This window comes from Ursus arctos, unplaced genomic scaffold (genome assembly GCF_023065955.2).
Source record: "Ursus arctos isolate Adak ecotype North America unplaced genomic scaffold, UrsArc2.0 scaffold_20, whole genome shotgun sequence".
In the NCBI taxonomy this organism is placed as follows: Eukaryota; Metazoa; Chordata; class Mammalia; order Carnivora; family Ursidae; genus Ursus; species Ursus arctos.
This window is the reverse complement of record NW_026622875.1, coordinates 3,555,358-3,571,762: the sequence shown is the minus strand read 5'-3', so window position 1 is coordinate 3,571,762 and position 16,405 is coordinate 3,555,358. Positions and strand designations below refer to the sequence as shown.

Sequence of the window (16,405 nt, the reverse complement as noted above, 5' to 3'; positions counted from 1 at the left end):
TGTACTTTTGAAAGGTTTATGTAAGTACAACATAAATTGCACAGCTTGGATTAACTTCCTTTTATCTCCAAATGCAAGAAAGTGTCATTTGTCATATTCCTGAATCATTGTCAGAGGACTGTGATACTAACATCAAATTTGCCCTGGTTTGGGGCTTCCGATTCATATGCGGCAACACGCATTTATGTCTTTAGGTGCCAGAAATGAGGATGAAACAGAAGGTTAAATTGGAAGTGATACCATGGCGGCTGGAGGGGAGTCACCCCTCCCGGACTTGGTGATGAGATTACAATGTAAAACCTGAGACATAAGCCGTAACTTCATACCTGCACAGAGCCTGGTGCTGAAACTGAGCTGCCTAAACCCACCATACCACCCTCCCTAATGGATGTAAAGCAGCGGGGCAAATGCGTAAAATACAACACATAGCTATAAACGACAATTAGGGTAGTAGTATGCTTTCTATCTTTCTGCCTATATATTTTTTTCGGTAACCAAAAACATGCTCAAGATAAACAAGGCACATGTTTAGGTGACTGATGGATTTGAACCTATTTGATCCTATCCCTCCCTATCTTCCAAAACTAAGATGTGGCCTTGAGGTCTAGGATTTTTTTTTTTTTTTTTAAGATTTTATTTATTTGACAGAGAGAGAGAGAGAACACAAGCAGGGGGAGCAGCAGTCAGAGGGAAAGGAAGAGGCCAGGCACACACCATGGAGCAGGAGCAGAGACCCCCAGTAGGGCTCAATCCCAGGAGCCCAGGACCATGACAAGACCTGAAGCAGATGCCCAACCACTGAGCGCCCCAGGCGCCCCAAGGTCTAGGATTTTTATTGGTTGTGTTTATGATGGTCACGTCAGTGACTTACACAGAAAAGGTGTTAGCAAATATTTGCTGAGCGATTAAGGTTTTCTTTCCATTTTCTTTTTTTATGTAGGCAAGTGATCTACACAAAAACAAGTACCTGAACATACCAAAAGGACTTGTGGGAGCAGCGTCATGTCATGTAAACAGGTCATAGATACCACGAATTTCTTACCAAATTTTATTATATTTAAAATATTTTTATGTCAAAATGAGGAAGCAGTATGTTTGATAAACAAAACTTAATTTGCAGATAATCTTATTGTAAAAGATACATAAAAGCTTTAATTTCAAAATTACAGGTTTTATTGAAAGAGCTATGTAGATTCATTAATGATTTTTAAGAAAAATTATTTCATTCCTGAGAAATTTTTTTCTACTTACGGTTATTTTTCAGTGTTTATGATTTAAAATGGTCATGTTAGCATTTTTAAAAAGTATCCTCTCTATTTGTCAATTCATTCTTAACCCATATCTCTTTGTTAATAACAATAATACTAATAATAGTGTGGTTAACATGTAATTCTGCTTTAAATATTAAGTTTAAATATATACTATTTGATATTTTTCTCTCATTTGATTGTCTCTTCCTTTTTAAAATGATTTGTAAATATTTAATATTTATTATTATTTAATATTTATTTAAAATTTATTGTTTATTTAAAATTCCAAAGAAAGGAAATTTACACAAAATGTAAGAATTTTAACCGTAGTATTATCTTCAAAAGCTTAATTCAATTTGGAAATAATTAATGCATGGAGAAGACATAGACTATAAGAAGAAAATTTGTATTAAATCACTTTATATTCAATATGATCATTTAGACATATACATCTTTTCACAGTATTCCTATTACAAAAGTTCACAAACCTAGCGCATTTATCTGAATGTTATTTTTGTTCCTGTTAAAATTCCAGAAATAGCACAGCTGGAAGAATTGCTGTCTGATTGGAGCATAAATAGACACTGTTAATTCAGATGATAATACTATGATTTAAATACACTTTAACGCCTCAGAGTAATTACTGTTACATCTGACGTATGCTTACCTATTCTCAGTAAATCACTTCGAAGATGTTAATTTTACCTATTAAACAATCCTAGTTATGTCTAAGAATACAATATCCTTCACCTGTGCCTGAGATTCCTACAACCATTAATTTTAGTACTAATTAGTTACTTGCACACCAATTATGTCCATGGTTTTTCACATGATTGCACCACTCTGGCTCATAGCCACTGAAGTCAAAATTCCTTTTGTTATGATATAGAGTTACTGCCATTTTATTTATTTGAATCAGGTAATACTTTTCCCAATTAAAAAATCAGAATTGAAAATACTAAAAATGAAATACACTTTAATTCAACATTGTTTTAGAAAATGAAATTTGACATATTCTCTTTTCTCTCCTCTATTTTCTTTTCTACTCTCTCCCCCACTCTCTCCCTGTTTTCTGATTGTTTTACATATGATAATACTAGCATGTGGAACCTTTTTTGTTTATGTTATGAAATAAATTTCATAACATAATGTGAATCCAATCAGAGAGAGTGACTCAAACAAGTAGGCAATTTTACCAATATGATATTTCATCATGTGTTATAAAGACATCGTATTATGACTGAAGGATCAACCTTTCTAATGGACTATATTAGTCATTTAGGAAATACTACTTTGGCAAATAAGCTAATATAAAATGGTTATTAGTAAAAATTTTTCCTAAAGGGGATGGAGCTTTAATTCTCTCTGTTTCAATCTATCATAGTTATGAGGTGAGGGTATATCTAATTCCTAGCAACAGCTCATAGGTTGACAGCATAGCTATGACTTCGGGAATGTCATTTAATGTATCATAGTCCTTTTTTCCTATGATTACATATGAAGTTGAATGTTATGGTTTATTTTATCATTTGGTTAGAGGAGCAATCAAGCTAAAAGAAATGTCACTACTTGTAGAAAATAACTTCGTAGAGGGATAACCGAATACAAAAAATTATTACTAAATAACAGAGAAAAGGTTAGTAGATATAAGAAATGTATTTTAGGACAATGTAACTTACCACTTTTGGACTTCCTACTTCTATATTATTATCCATTGTTTTAAGGATTTGTCTCTATATATTCTTCCCTTTTCTTTTATTATTATTATTTTTAATTTCTCCAGGAAAATATCTCTTTTTGCATATGTATTTCCTGAGTCTGTAAGTCTTAGAGTTTAGTGGGAGAAATGAAAAATGAAACTAACAGTAAAAAAAAATCAACTTAAACATGCTGATTATTCCTTCAAAAGTTATATGGCTCGAGAATCCACAAAATATACAAAAGATTTAGAAAGTACAGAAAGCTAAATAAATATAGCAGACAGAATTGAGAAAATCACATTAGAATAAAAAAGAAAATTTATTTTCTGGAGCAAAGTTTTGAAAATATGTTCTTCATCTATAACCTAAATGATATATAAACCTCAAGCTTTTTCTTGTTTACTATCTTCAAAATTTACATATTGATTTTCCCAGTTTTAATTATTCTAGAAAGAAGACAGATAAAATTGATATTTACTTAAAAAATATGTAAGAGATTATTTTGAAGTCCCACTTTTGAGGTTCTGGACATAAAGATGAATTTTTCCTCTCCACAACTCCAGATTTATCTCCAAACTCCTCAGTATGGTAAATGGCATAATAATATAAATCATCATCACTGGGGTTTGTTGTTTTTAAGACTTTATTTATTTATTTAAGAGAGAATGACAAATGGTGACAGAGATAGAGAGAGAGAGAGAGAGAGAGAGAGAGAGCATAGGCGGGGAAGAGAGGGAGAAGCAGGCTCCTGCTGAGCAGGGAGCCCAATGTGGGGCTTGATGTGGGGCTCTACCCCAGGACTCTGGGATCATGACCCGAGTCGAAGGCAGGTGCTTAACTGACTGAGACACCCAGGTGGTCCGTATCACTGGGTTTTGATAATGATGTTCAATCACACCCCTTTGGGGTGTAATTTTATTATTGCTAAAATATAAATTAAGTATATGACAAGTTAAAAAGTCTGGTCAATACACTAAATTTTCATTAGATTCCCAAAGTTACTTTTTTTTTTATGCTTCAAAATGTAGAACTTTCTGTTCTAAAGTATCTGTTGTGCATTGAAGAAACCAAGAAGTCAAATTTTACTACTTTATTTTTGATTAATTGAGCTGTTTTTTTGCGGTGGTGGTGGTTTTTTCTTTATTTTATTTTATTTTTTTTACTTTTTTGTTTTGTTTTTACAGTTCAATATATAACACACTTTTAAGTCATGAGCCTGCTTTGGGTGTTATGGTCACTGATTAGAAAATCCCTGAGAAAATATACTGGGAACAATCTGACCTAGTGTTACTTTAATATGTATTAGAATGTATATACTCTGTTGGCAGAAGTAATGAGTCTCAAATGTCTACTAACAAATTATTTGATAACTTCAAAAGGAAATATAGTAACTATGCATTAGAGAAACCAAACGACACTTCATCTAAATGATCAAAATTAATATAGCAAATAATGAATAAGCAGGTATACAGTATTGAAAATGTGATACTCTGAGAAGGAATAATCAAATTTATATTATTGTAGCCAAAAATAAATAACCTGAACCAATAATGAGAAAGTCAATAAACAACCAACCCTCAATTGAGATAACTGGTAGAGCAAATGCCAAGAAAGACATTGAAAGACTGAGGAAAGCTTCCAGATTAAAGGAAACTATGAGAATGAAAAACAGTGGAAATTTTTTCCCCTGACTGAGTCCTATATAGGAAAAGCAAGCAAACAAAATCCTTTGTGGATATTATTGTGAAATATAATGAATTTAAATATACAATGCAGGTTAAAGCGTTGTGTGAATGTTAAATTTTCTAAAATGATAGCTGTAGCACTCTTGTTTTAACATGTTATTTAAACATGAAAACTATAGAACTGAAATATTTGGTTCTTAAGAAATACACTTAATAAAATATTAAGGAGTAGAGGAGAATATAACTTGTTGAATCTGTACAAAGAGTACATGGAATCATTTTGTATATTTTTCAACTTCTCTGAAAGTTGGAAATTTTTCTTTAATTGAAGTATAATTAATGTGCAATGTTATATTTGTTTCAGGTGCACAATATATTGCTTTAACATTACTAAATGCTCACCAGGATAAGTAGGCACCCTCTGTCACCATACAATGTATGACAATATTAACAACTATATTCCCTATACAATGCATTTCATTTCTATGATGTATTTATTTTATAACTTGAAGTCTATACCTCTTATTCCCTTTTAGCTATTACACACACACACACACACCCCACACACACACCCCAAATAAGTCTCTGGCAACCACCAGTTCTCTTTTTGCTTTTGTTTCCTATGCCTGAGAAGATATATCTAGAAAATTATTGGTAAGGCCAATGTAAAAGAGATTACTGCCTATGTTTTATTCTACAAGTTTTATGGTTTCAGGTCTCACATTTAGGTATTCAATCCATTTTCAGTTTATTTTTGTGTATGCTGTGAGAAACTGGTCCAGTTTCATTCTTTTGCATGTCCAGTTTTCTCAGCACCATTTATTGAGGAGACTTTTTCCCTTTGTATATTCTTACCTCCTTTGTTGAAGATTAATTGACCATATAAGTGTGGATTTATTTGGAGGCTCTCTATTCTGTTCCATTATTCTATATGCCTATTTCTATGCCAGCGTTATGCTGTTTTGATTACTGCAGTTTTATAGTATATCATGAAATCTCTGGTATTGTGATACCTCCAGCTTTGTTATTTCTCAGGATTGCTTTGGCTATTTGGGGTCTTTTGTGGTTCCATAAAAATTTCAGCATTTGTTCTAGTTCTGTGAAAAATGTTGGTATTTTGATAAGGATTGTGTCAAACATATAGATTGTTTTGAGAAGTATGGACATTTTAACAGTATTAATTTTTCCGAAACATGAATGTGGAATATCTTTCCATTCATTTGTGTCATCCTCAATTGCCCTTGTTAGTGTGTTATAGTTTTCAGGGTATGTCTTTCACCATGTGGTTAACTTTATTTCTTGGTATTTTATTCTTTTTGGTGCAAATGTAAATGGGATTGTTTTCTTAATATCTCTTTCTGCCACTTTGTTATTAGTGGATAGAAATGCAACATATTTCTGTACTTTAATTCTGTATCCCACAATTTTACTGAATTTATTCATTAGTTCTAATAGGTTTTGGGTGGAGTATTTAGATATCATCTTTCTGAATACTATGGTTAAGACTCCCAGTACTATGTTGAATGAAAATGGTAAGAGTGGACATCCTTGTCTTGTTCCTGAAATTAGAAGAAAATTTTTCATATTTTCACCATTGAGTATGATGTTAGCTGGGGTTTTTCATATATGACCTTTATTATGTTGAGATGTGTTCCCTTGAAACCCATTTTGTTGAGTGATTTTATCATGAATGTATGTTGTATTTTGTCAAATGCTTTTTCTGCATCTATCGAAATGATCATATGGTTTTTATCCTTTCTCTTTTGTTAATGTGGTTTATCATATTGATTGATTTGCAGATATTGAACCACCCTTTTGTTCCTGGAATAAATCCTCAGTGATCATGGTGAGTGATTTTTTAAAATGTATTCTTGAATTCAGTTTGCTACTATTTTATTGCAAATTTTTGCATCTATGTTCATGGTTGTGGACATCCTAAACATTGGTGGGCAAGGCTGGCAGTCAGACCAGGTATACACAATTACCTTCTTTGTTATGGTTGTGGGCACCCTAAACTTTACAGGTCTTTCTCCCTGCTCAGCCAGATAAAGGGCTTAGCTGCTGGAACTGCAGTCACACTGGTGTGTAACATTACCTCCTCTCCTCCGCAGGGCAGGAATCACTTTGGAGTGGCACTGGTTCCTGCCTGGGCCACTTGCAGAATATGTTGGGGTGGGAGCTGCTTTGGAGGGATGCCTGCCAAGGTGAATGGGTTGAAAGGAACATAGGGGTGGGATACATAGTGTTGGCAAGATAGGTGGTTTAGAGTAATGGTGCTGGCTCCTGCAAGTGTCTGGCTGCCTAGACTGGGGGAGGGAAGGGAAATGGTGCCTGTCCCTCCAGTGCATGTTCTGAGATTAGTCAAAAAAAGTCTCGTCTCCACGTATACCCCAGTTGCTTTTCAAACTCCTGCTTCTGTGCTGTGTATCAATGTGTTGCTATGCTGACTCTTCAAGGTCAGGGACTGAGTTTTCTAACACTCTCTGGTTCTCCCAGGGTTAAGCCTAATGATTATTAAAGTATGTGGAGTTAAGACATACTAACTTTAAAAGCTGCTGAAGCTAAGCCCCACTGGTTTTCAAGGCCAGATGTTCTGGGGACTCATCTTCCTAGTGTGGATCATTAGTGCCGGGAATGCCTGATGTGGAGTCAAGTCCTCTCACGTCTTTGTGCTTGGTAGTTAGTCTTGCTGCGACTTTGGTTCCCATCTGTGTCTCTGCCCCTCCTACCCTTTTCAACGTGGCCTCCTATCTATGATTAACTTTGGAAGATCTGCCAATTTTCTGGTCATTTTCAGAGTTAGTTGCATAAATGTAGCTGTTGCCTTGGTACGTCCATAGGACAAGGTAAGCCCAAGATCCTCTTACTCTGCCATCTTCTCTGTGACTTTAACATTTGGAAATTATTCTAAAATAAAAAGTTAAAGGGTAAAAATAAATGTCCAAATAAAATAAAATGCATGCTTGAGAATCTAAAATTCTTAGCAGCTGAGTTATAGGCATATCAACTTGAATTATTTATTTTCTTTAAAAAAGGATGTGCATTTCCTGAATTTTAAAAAGAGAGATGACAGATTTATTTACATGGGATTTAGGCAGAACCTATCTACTTCAATAAGTTTATGCATTAAATCTTTCATATATCTGTATGGGTATCATAAAAATTAAAAGAAAGTAGAAATAAAATTGAAACATGTTAAAATATTTTAAAAAGTCCAAAAAACAGATTAAAATGAACTGCCAGGTGATTTGAATATAGTTGTTATTAATCTGAGCTTTAAAAATAATTATAATTATTTTATTCAAGAAAATAAAGGAAAATGTAAGCCAAATATATGAAGAATTATATATTTTAAGGAACTAAAATCTAATCTAGAATTTTAAAGTATCTGAAATTAAGAAATATTGCATTTAGCAGAATACGAAATTGTTTAAATGAAAGAGTACAAAATATAAATTTATGGAGAAACACTGATGAGATGAACAGAAAAAGAGAAACAAAATGCAGAAATAAGCATAAGAGAGTTATGGAATACAGGAACAATATCTAAGTCTAAATGAAATGCGAGAATGAAAGTAGAGTGAGATCTGGGCAGAAACAGTATTCAAAAAGATAATGTCTACTGACCTTCCAGAATTGAAGAAAGACTATAACACACAGAATCATTGAGTTTGGACTGCTCTGTGAAGGAAAATACAAAAAAAGAAAAGAAAAGAAAATCGTATAGATTACCATAGTCAAATTTCCTAAAACCAGAAATAAGGATAACATCCTTAAAGTGACAAGAGAAAAAAAAAGACACACTTCTACAAAAACATAAAATCTTTGGTACACTTTTCAACAGAAACAATGGACACCAAAGTTAAAGAAAAGATAAATGTTGAAAGAAAAATAGTATTAACTTAGAATTATTATCAAAATTAAATACTTTTGGAAAATAAAGGTAGACTATATACCTTGTTTTATAAACAATGTTGAAATATTAAAAGCCTGAAAATAAAGGTCTAATGTTGCCTGTTAAGAAGCTAGAAAAATATAGAAAAACAAAACCAAAGAAGAATAAAGTTAAACATAGAAGTTTTTAAAAAGTAAAAAAGCTTAAAAAATTTAACAAAGCCAAAAGTTATTTGAAAAGATTACTAAAATGATTAATATCTTGAAAGATGAATCAAGAAAAAAATTACAATAGCTTTTTAGTAAGTGTGCTATTAGTTATAGTAGAAAAATGAAACATATTAGAGTCCAGTATTTTTCTGAGCATTTTACTATTGAACGGTCCATTTTTTAACTAGCTATTGCTATCTTACCACAAAATAAACAATGTTGCCCATACTCATAGATACAGGCAAAAAGGTTAGTGGGGCGCGGGGAGAAGTCCTCACCTTTAAATGACAGAAAGTGGCACTAAATGCAGAGTAGAATGACTGCACTAAAAAATAAAAAAACACAAAACCAAAGCCAAACAAAAATGATATAGACACAAAACAAAAAAGAAAGGCAAGATCTTGATCCAATGCCTTAGGGAAAGCTGTGTACCTCACAATGTCATCAGCATGATTTTATGATCTTGGAATAGCTCTCTTTCATTTGATGTCATCTATTTATGGATAACTTTTGACAGTCTCTAGTTTTAAATCTCTCACTGGGATGGAGAAAGATGATAAGGAGTTAACAACTGTATGTCTTCTCAATTGGGGATCATGCATCCAAGCCCTGCCTCTGGTGATGAACTGCTGCTATTCTAGTGGCTATATGACAATGTCTGTTCTGATGGGCTTCTAAGACATTTTCATTTTAAGAAAAGACATCAAAGAAAGTCCTTAGAATTTGAGCTTGTGGAGACCCCTTGGAAGGACCCTGAGAACAAGCGGATTGCACCTGGAATATGGCTGAGTTTATTTCATGAGTCCTTTTAGGATATTGTCATGTCATCTTAAACTAATTTAAAGTCCACAACTGGGGAGAAATGCCCAACTTCATAGAATAACACTGGGTATGTTTTACTGTGAGAATCAATGATTGTTGAAGGCCATAGAGGCCAAAGACAACAGAATTGTCTAAGAAAGCCCAAGAGTGTCAGATGGTTTGGACACTATGGATTCAGATTTGCTGTGTTGTATAATGCCTCATGTTTTCTCATTCGTGTCATAGACTATAGCCCCTCAAACACAATATTTTCTAGGGAAGGAAATTTTAATAAATGGACTTGAAATATGGACAGTTGTCAGAAATATGCTAGGACATTTGTGAGTTCTCCCTTCTTTGGTAGTAAAAGGAAAGTTGGATGAAAATGTTTGAGGAATAAAGGGATATAAGAATTTACCTCCTAGGCATCAATCATATCCTAGGGGATTTTTTTTTATAATATTAAAACATGAATTGGAAGTTCAATATTCTTCTTGAGCTAAAATAGAAAGGTAATTGTAATAAATCTTAGAGGTCCCCTCATATTTAAGACACACTAAGAGATCATTTGCGTATTTGGATAATACTAGAGTTACAGGGATTTCTAAGGATCCTCAGGGTCTTGACTAAAGGATTTAAAAAATAGGACAGTGTCTTTTTTTTTTTTTTTAAGATTTTATTTGTTTATTTGACACAGAGAGAGAGACAGCCAGCGAGAGAGGGAACACAAACAGGGGGAGTGGGAAGACAGTGTCTTAGTAAACTCCAGAGACATAACTGTCTCAATACATCGTTGTGTTTTCCAAAAACAGAAGATATTTACTCTCTTGTTGCAAAGGGACACCAGCGTAAAGATTCTAGACTGGGACATGGGAACTATCTGTGAGTTATTAAAAACAGACTCTGAGGCAGAGTTTGTGAAACATTGGCAGGTGTTTGAGGCTCATATCCCATACCTTCATGTATCAAAAATTTGTAGACTTATTATTTAATATTTAGATGGATATCTCCATGATTGTTTAAAGGTAAAGTAGAAAATCAGGCACTCGGTTCTCATTCAGATCACCTTCATTGATCAGCTTTTTAAGTTTATTTTTCAGGCTTTTAGTGAACACAGGACAATTGCTTACCCAGTGTTGTTTTCTGATTGCACTTTCTGCAGGTGTCTTTTTCAAAAGGCTCTCTTTGCTGGTATGTAATGCCTGGAAGGAACCAGCTATTTTGTTGTTGTTGTTTGTAAGGCTAGCAGCAGCAGTTTTTCCTGGGTCTCATTCTACTCGTACTCTAAATGTTCAGAAAGTAGTTGGAGGTCTGACAATAGAATAATTTCCCGTTACAGGTTTGCAGAAGTTGAATTTCCCTATTTCTGGCTTAATGCTCGTCACAAATCATGAAGACAAAGCTGGTATACATCTGTTTGAGAATTTACACCTGACTGGTGCATAAAAGGGTCAACCTATTCCTGAAGTCTTCTAAGGATTGTCTTCTCCTTGATTGCAGGACTGTATTAAAATATAAGCTATTTTTATGAGAGAGTTTCCAAAGATATTATCAAGCATTTTCAGCTTTTTGGAACCACCCTAGTTCCCTATGCAAAATGGAGTCTCTTAAATCATCTTAGGGTCGTCCTTTTCTGCATTTGTCAACCATTATGTACGTGCGAGATTCATTCTTAGAGCTACTCTAAATTCTTGTATAAATTTCTGTTCATCTTTATGGGTTTTAGGATTTTAATAATAACTTTCACCTATTACCAGGACGAGGTCTTAAAATAAGCTTTAAGGGACTTGCTTTATTCTAATTATGGCTCAGTTTTAACAGGCAATTAAGCATTGGAAGTTTCTTTCCGGGTGGTCAGCATGGTAGGTAAATTAGATCAGATAGAAAGGTAGAGGCAGAGAGCAATGAAAATACATAGGACAAGGAAAGAAATATGTTGGGGTAAAAACTATTAGGTTCAATTTATTGTTGGGGGAATGTGAAATAGAGTTAAGTTCACATACTTTTTCTTTGCTTTGGTGGCACAATTAAAATAATTTTGCAATCTGAATCTATTTGGAAGCTTTCTCATACCAGTTAAAATGCAGACCATTGAATGTTTGGGACTTTGATTTTTTTAATTCTAACTTATTTTTCAGTTGAATAACTTAGTTCATAAGTTTAGCCTTGGTGAACATAGGAAGAAAAGGGTCTTAATGAGCTATATATATATATATATATATACACACACATATATATATATACATATATATATACACATATATATATACACACACATATATATACACATAATATACACAAACACACATATATATGCATACATACACACACATATATCTTTGCATGTGTGTGATGATAACTAAAGCAACTTTATACATCCTTTTTCATGATTTCTTGTGTGTATTAATGTAGGTTTTCATTTCTGTGAGATACATGCCTAAGGGTGAAATTCCTTGGTCTTATAGAAGTTGTGATGTTTAGTTTTATAAGGAACTGCCCCACTGATTTCCAGAGTGGCTATAATATTTCACATTCTCACCAGCAATCTGTGAGGGATCCAGTCTCTGTGTATTCCTTGCCAGTATTTGGTGTTGTCAGTACTTCTTATTTTAGCCATTGTGATTAGTGAGTAGTGATATCTTATGATTTTAACTTGTATTTTCCTAACAGCTAATGATATTGAACATTTCTTTATGTGCTTATTTCTTATCCATATAGTCTCTTTGGTGAAATGTCTCTTCATGTCATTTTCTTTTTTCTAAATGGATTGTTTTTTTAATCAGCATGTTTTAAGAGTTCTTTATATAGTCTATATAGGATACGTGGTTTGCAGATGTTTTCTCCCAGCCTGTAGCTTTGTGTTTTCATCTTTTAATAGGGTCTTTCATGGAGCAAAAGTTCTTAATTTTGATGATGTACTCTATGGTCACTAACATATCATAATAAATAAAAAAAGAAAGATTGATAAATAGGTAGTTGAATTTTAGTTGCTAATACTTTGTAAGGATCTTTGTATTTATATTAGAGGTATTAATCTGTGATTTTCTTTTTTCATACTATGCTTGACTCATTTTGGTATCAGGACAATACTAACTTCATGAAATAATTTGGGAAGTGTCCCTTCCTCTTGTATTTTCCAGAGGTGATTGTGTAGTATTGGTCTTAATTTTTTAATGATCTGGTAGAATTCCTTAGTGAAGCCATCTGGGCCTGGAATTTTCTCTTTTCTTTTCTTTTTTTCTTTTTTTCTTTCTTTCTTTCTTTCTTTCTTTCTTTCTTTCTTTCTTTCTTTCTTTCTTTCTTTCTTTCTAAGTTTTACTAAGTACATACTTGTTTTCCTTAATAGGGTATGGGGTTATTCAAGTTATCTATATAACTTTAGGAGATTTGTGGTAGTTTGTACTTTTTAAGGACTTTGTCCATTTCATCTAAGTTGTATAATTTATGTGTAGAGTTGTTCATATTACTCTTTTAATATTATTTAGATGTCTACAGGATCTGTAACGCTATCACTCTTTCATTCCTGATATTGCTAAGTTGTCTTCTCCCCCCCACCCCCCCCTTTTTTGGTCAATTTCCTGAAGGTTTGCCCATTATATTGATCTTTTCAAAAAATGTAGCTCTTCATTTTATTGGTTTCTTTTTCAATTTCATTGATTTCTGCTCTTTATTGTTCCTTCCTTTTGCTTGCTTTGAGTTTCTTTGGCTCTTGTTTTTCTAGGTTCTTGAGGTGAGACCCTAGATTACAGATTGCGATTCATTTTCTTTATGGATGTATGCATTTGGTGCCATAATGTTCCTTCTCAAAACTCTTTGAGTTGTGTCTCATAAATTTTGATGTTTTGTATTTTTTTTACATTTATTTCAATGCTTTTTTTTTTTTTTTTTAATCCAACTAGTCCTCTTTTTTGACCCATGGATGCTTTGGAAGCGTGTTGCTTCGTTTCCAGGTTTCTCTACGATCATTGTCTTGTTGATTTCTGGTTTGGTGCCATTGTGGATTATGAACAGATTCTGTATGGTTTAAATTCTTTTAAATTTATTGAGGTTTGTTTTAGGATATGATCCGTTTTTGTGCATGTTGCATGGGAATTTGCAAGACATTTTATTCTGATACTGGGTGGGGTGTTCTATAAATGTTGATTATATTCTCTTGGTCGATGGTATCCGTAGTAGTTTCTATGGCTTCTGTAACAAATAACCACAAACATGGTGGCTTAAAACAACAGAAACTTATTCTCTTATAGTTTTGGGGAGCAGAAGTCTGAAATAAGTTTCACTGAACTGAAGTCAAGGTGTTAGTGGGGTCATACTCCTTCTGGGGGTTGTGGGGGATAATCTGTTGCTTGCCTCCTTTAGCTTCTGGTGGTTGCAGGAATTCTTTGGCTTCTAGGCACTTCACTCCATTTTTAAGGCTATCTATAAACCTCTTTCAGTTTCGTCTTCATATTGCCTTACCCACCGTGTATATTAAATCTCCTTCTCCCTGATCATCTAAACAATTCAAATGGGATATGGGTGAAACTCTGGATATGATTCATCCTTGGGCAAAATTTCTGTCTATCTATGGGTCTGAAAAGTAGAAAACATGTCATTTGTTTTTAAAATATCGTGACAGGAATGACATAGTATAATAGTTATAGAAATTCCCATTCCAAAATTGAGGTATTGATCTACTTTAATTAGATATTTTTCTATTTTTTTCTTATATTTTGCAACTTAGTTGTTTGATGTACGCACATTTAGGACAGTAATGTATTCTTTTTTTTTTTTTTAAGATTTTTTATTTATTTATTTGACAGAGATAGAGACAACAAGCGAGAGAGGGGAACACAAGCAGGGGGAGTGGGAGAGGAAGAAGCAGGCTCATAGCGGAGGAGCCTGACGTGGGGCTCGATCCCATAACGCCGGGATCACGCCCTGAGCCGAAGGGAGATGCTTAACCGCTGTGCCACCCAGGCGCCCCTGACAGTAATGTATTCTTGATGGGTTGACCCATTTCTCATTATATGAAGTCCCTCTCTGTATCGGGTAATTTTTTTTTTTTGTTCTAAGGAGGTATCAGTGTAGGTATTTTTGCTTTCTTTTTATTAATTTTTGCATGATGTGTCTTTTTCCATCCTTTTACTTTCAACCTATTTTGGTGTATTTGAAGTGAGTTTCTTGTAAACAGTACATAGTGCTCATATTTTAAATACGTTCTGCTAATCTCACTCCCTCTTTTAATTGGTGTAGTTAGGCTATTTACATTTAATCATTGTGTAGTGGAGCTTAAGCACAGGCATACTTTGGAGATATTGAAGATTCAATTCCATGACCAACAAAGGAAATGCCATAATAAAATGAGTCAAATGAAATTTTTGGTTTTCCAATGCATATAAAAGTTATTTTTACACTCTACTAGTCTACTAGTGTGTAATAGCATTATGTTTAAAAATGTGCATACCTTAATTTAAAAATACTTTAAATTAAAAAATGTGAACCATCATCTGAGCTTTCAGCGAATCATAATCTTTTTGCTGGTGGAGGTTATTGCCTCAGTGTGGTGGCTACTGACTAATCAAGGTGGTCATTATTGAAAGTTGGGGTGGTTGTAGCAATTTCTTAAAATAAAACAACAACAGAGTTTGCCCATCAATTAACTTCCTTTCATGAACAATTTCTCTGCAGCAGGCAATGCTGTTTGACAACATTTTACCCACAACAGAATTTCTTTCGAAATTGTAGTCAATCATCTCAAACACTGCTCTTGTTTTACCAACTAAGTTTATATAATATTCTAAATCTTTATTGTTTCAAAAATCTTCACAGCAGTGGGGCACCTGGGTGGCTCAGTCAGTTAAGTGTCTGACTTCAGCTCAGGTCGTGATACCTGGGTCCTGAGATCCAGCCCTGTGACAGGCTCCCCGCTTAGCAGGGAGTGTGCTTGTCCCTCTGTCCCTCCCACCAATCATGTTTCTCTCTCTCTCTACTAAATAAAATCTTTAAAAACAAATCTTCACAGCATCTTCACTGGGAGTAGAATCCATCTCAAGAAGTCACTTTTTTGTTCACCCATAAGAAGTAACTACTCATCCATTAAAGTTTTATCATGAAATTACACCAATGCATTCACACCTTCAGGCTCCATTTCTAGTTTTCTTGCTATTTCTACCACATCTGCAGTTCTTTCCTCCACTGATGTCTTGAACCCCTCAAAATCATCCATGAGGGTTGGAATCAATGTCTTCCAAACTCCTGTTCCTGTTCATTTTTGACTTGATCCTATGAATCCACTCTAAAAGTTTTCAATGTACTTTGCCCAGATCCCTCAGTTAAAACATTATCTATGCAGACAACTGTATTTCTTCCACAATAAGATTTGAAATTTGAAGTTGCTTTTTGATCCATGGACTAAGGAATAGATGTTCTGTTAGCAAGTATGAAAATAATATTAATCTAATTGTACTTCTCCATCAGAGCTCTTGGATGGCCAAATATATTGTCAGTGAGCAGTTATATTTTGAAAGGAATTTTTCTGAGCAACAAGTCTCAACAGTTGGCTTAAAATACTTAAACCATGTTGTAAACAGATGTGCTTTCATCCAGGCTTTGTTATTACACTTCCGGAGCATAGGCAGTGTAAATTTAGCATAATTCTTAAGAGTCCTAGGATTTTTAGAATGGTCAGTGAGCACTGGCTTCAGCTTCAAGTTATGAGCTGCATTAGCCCCTAACAAGAGAATCAGCCTGTTCTTTGAAGCTTTGAAGCCAGGTATTGACTTCCTTTCTCTAGCTATGAAAGTCCTAGAAGTCATCTTCTTCCAAGGCTTTTTTCACTTACGTTGAAAATCTGTTGTTTTAGTGCGGCTGCCTTCATTAATTA

General features: G+C 34.0%; 1 long non-coding RNA gene across 2 annotated transcripts in view; it reads left to right on the top strand.

Moving 5' to 3' along the window:
• LOC125282045 (uncharacterized) overlaps window positions 1–16,405 on the top strand; it is a 379,334-nt gene that overhangs the window by 335,664 nt on the left and 27,265 nt on the right. Inside the window, exons 4-6 of one of the 2 annotated variants that reach the window (XR_007189166.2) lie at window positions 941–1,017; window positions 6,435–6,481; window positions 10,880–11,692. This is a non-coding gene — a long non-coding RNA (uncharacterized LOC125282045). Of the gene's footprint in view, window positions 1–940; window positions 1,018–6,434; window positions 6,482–10,879; window positions 11,693–16,405 lie in introns of those variants that run through there. The other variant, XR_008960637.1, reaches the window with a different exon arrangement.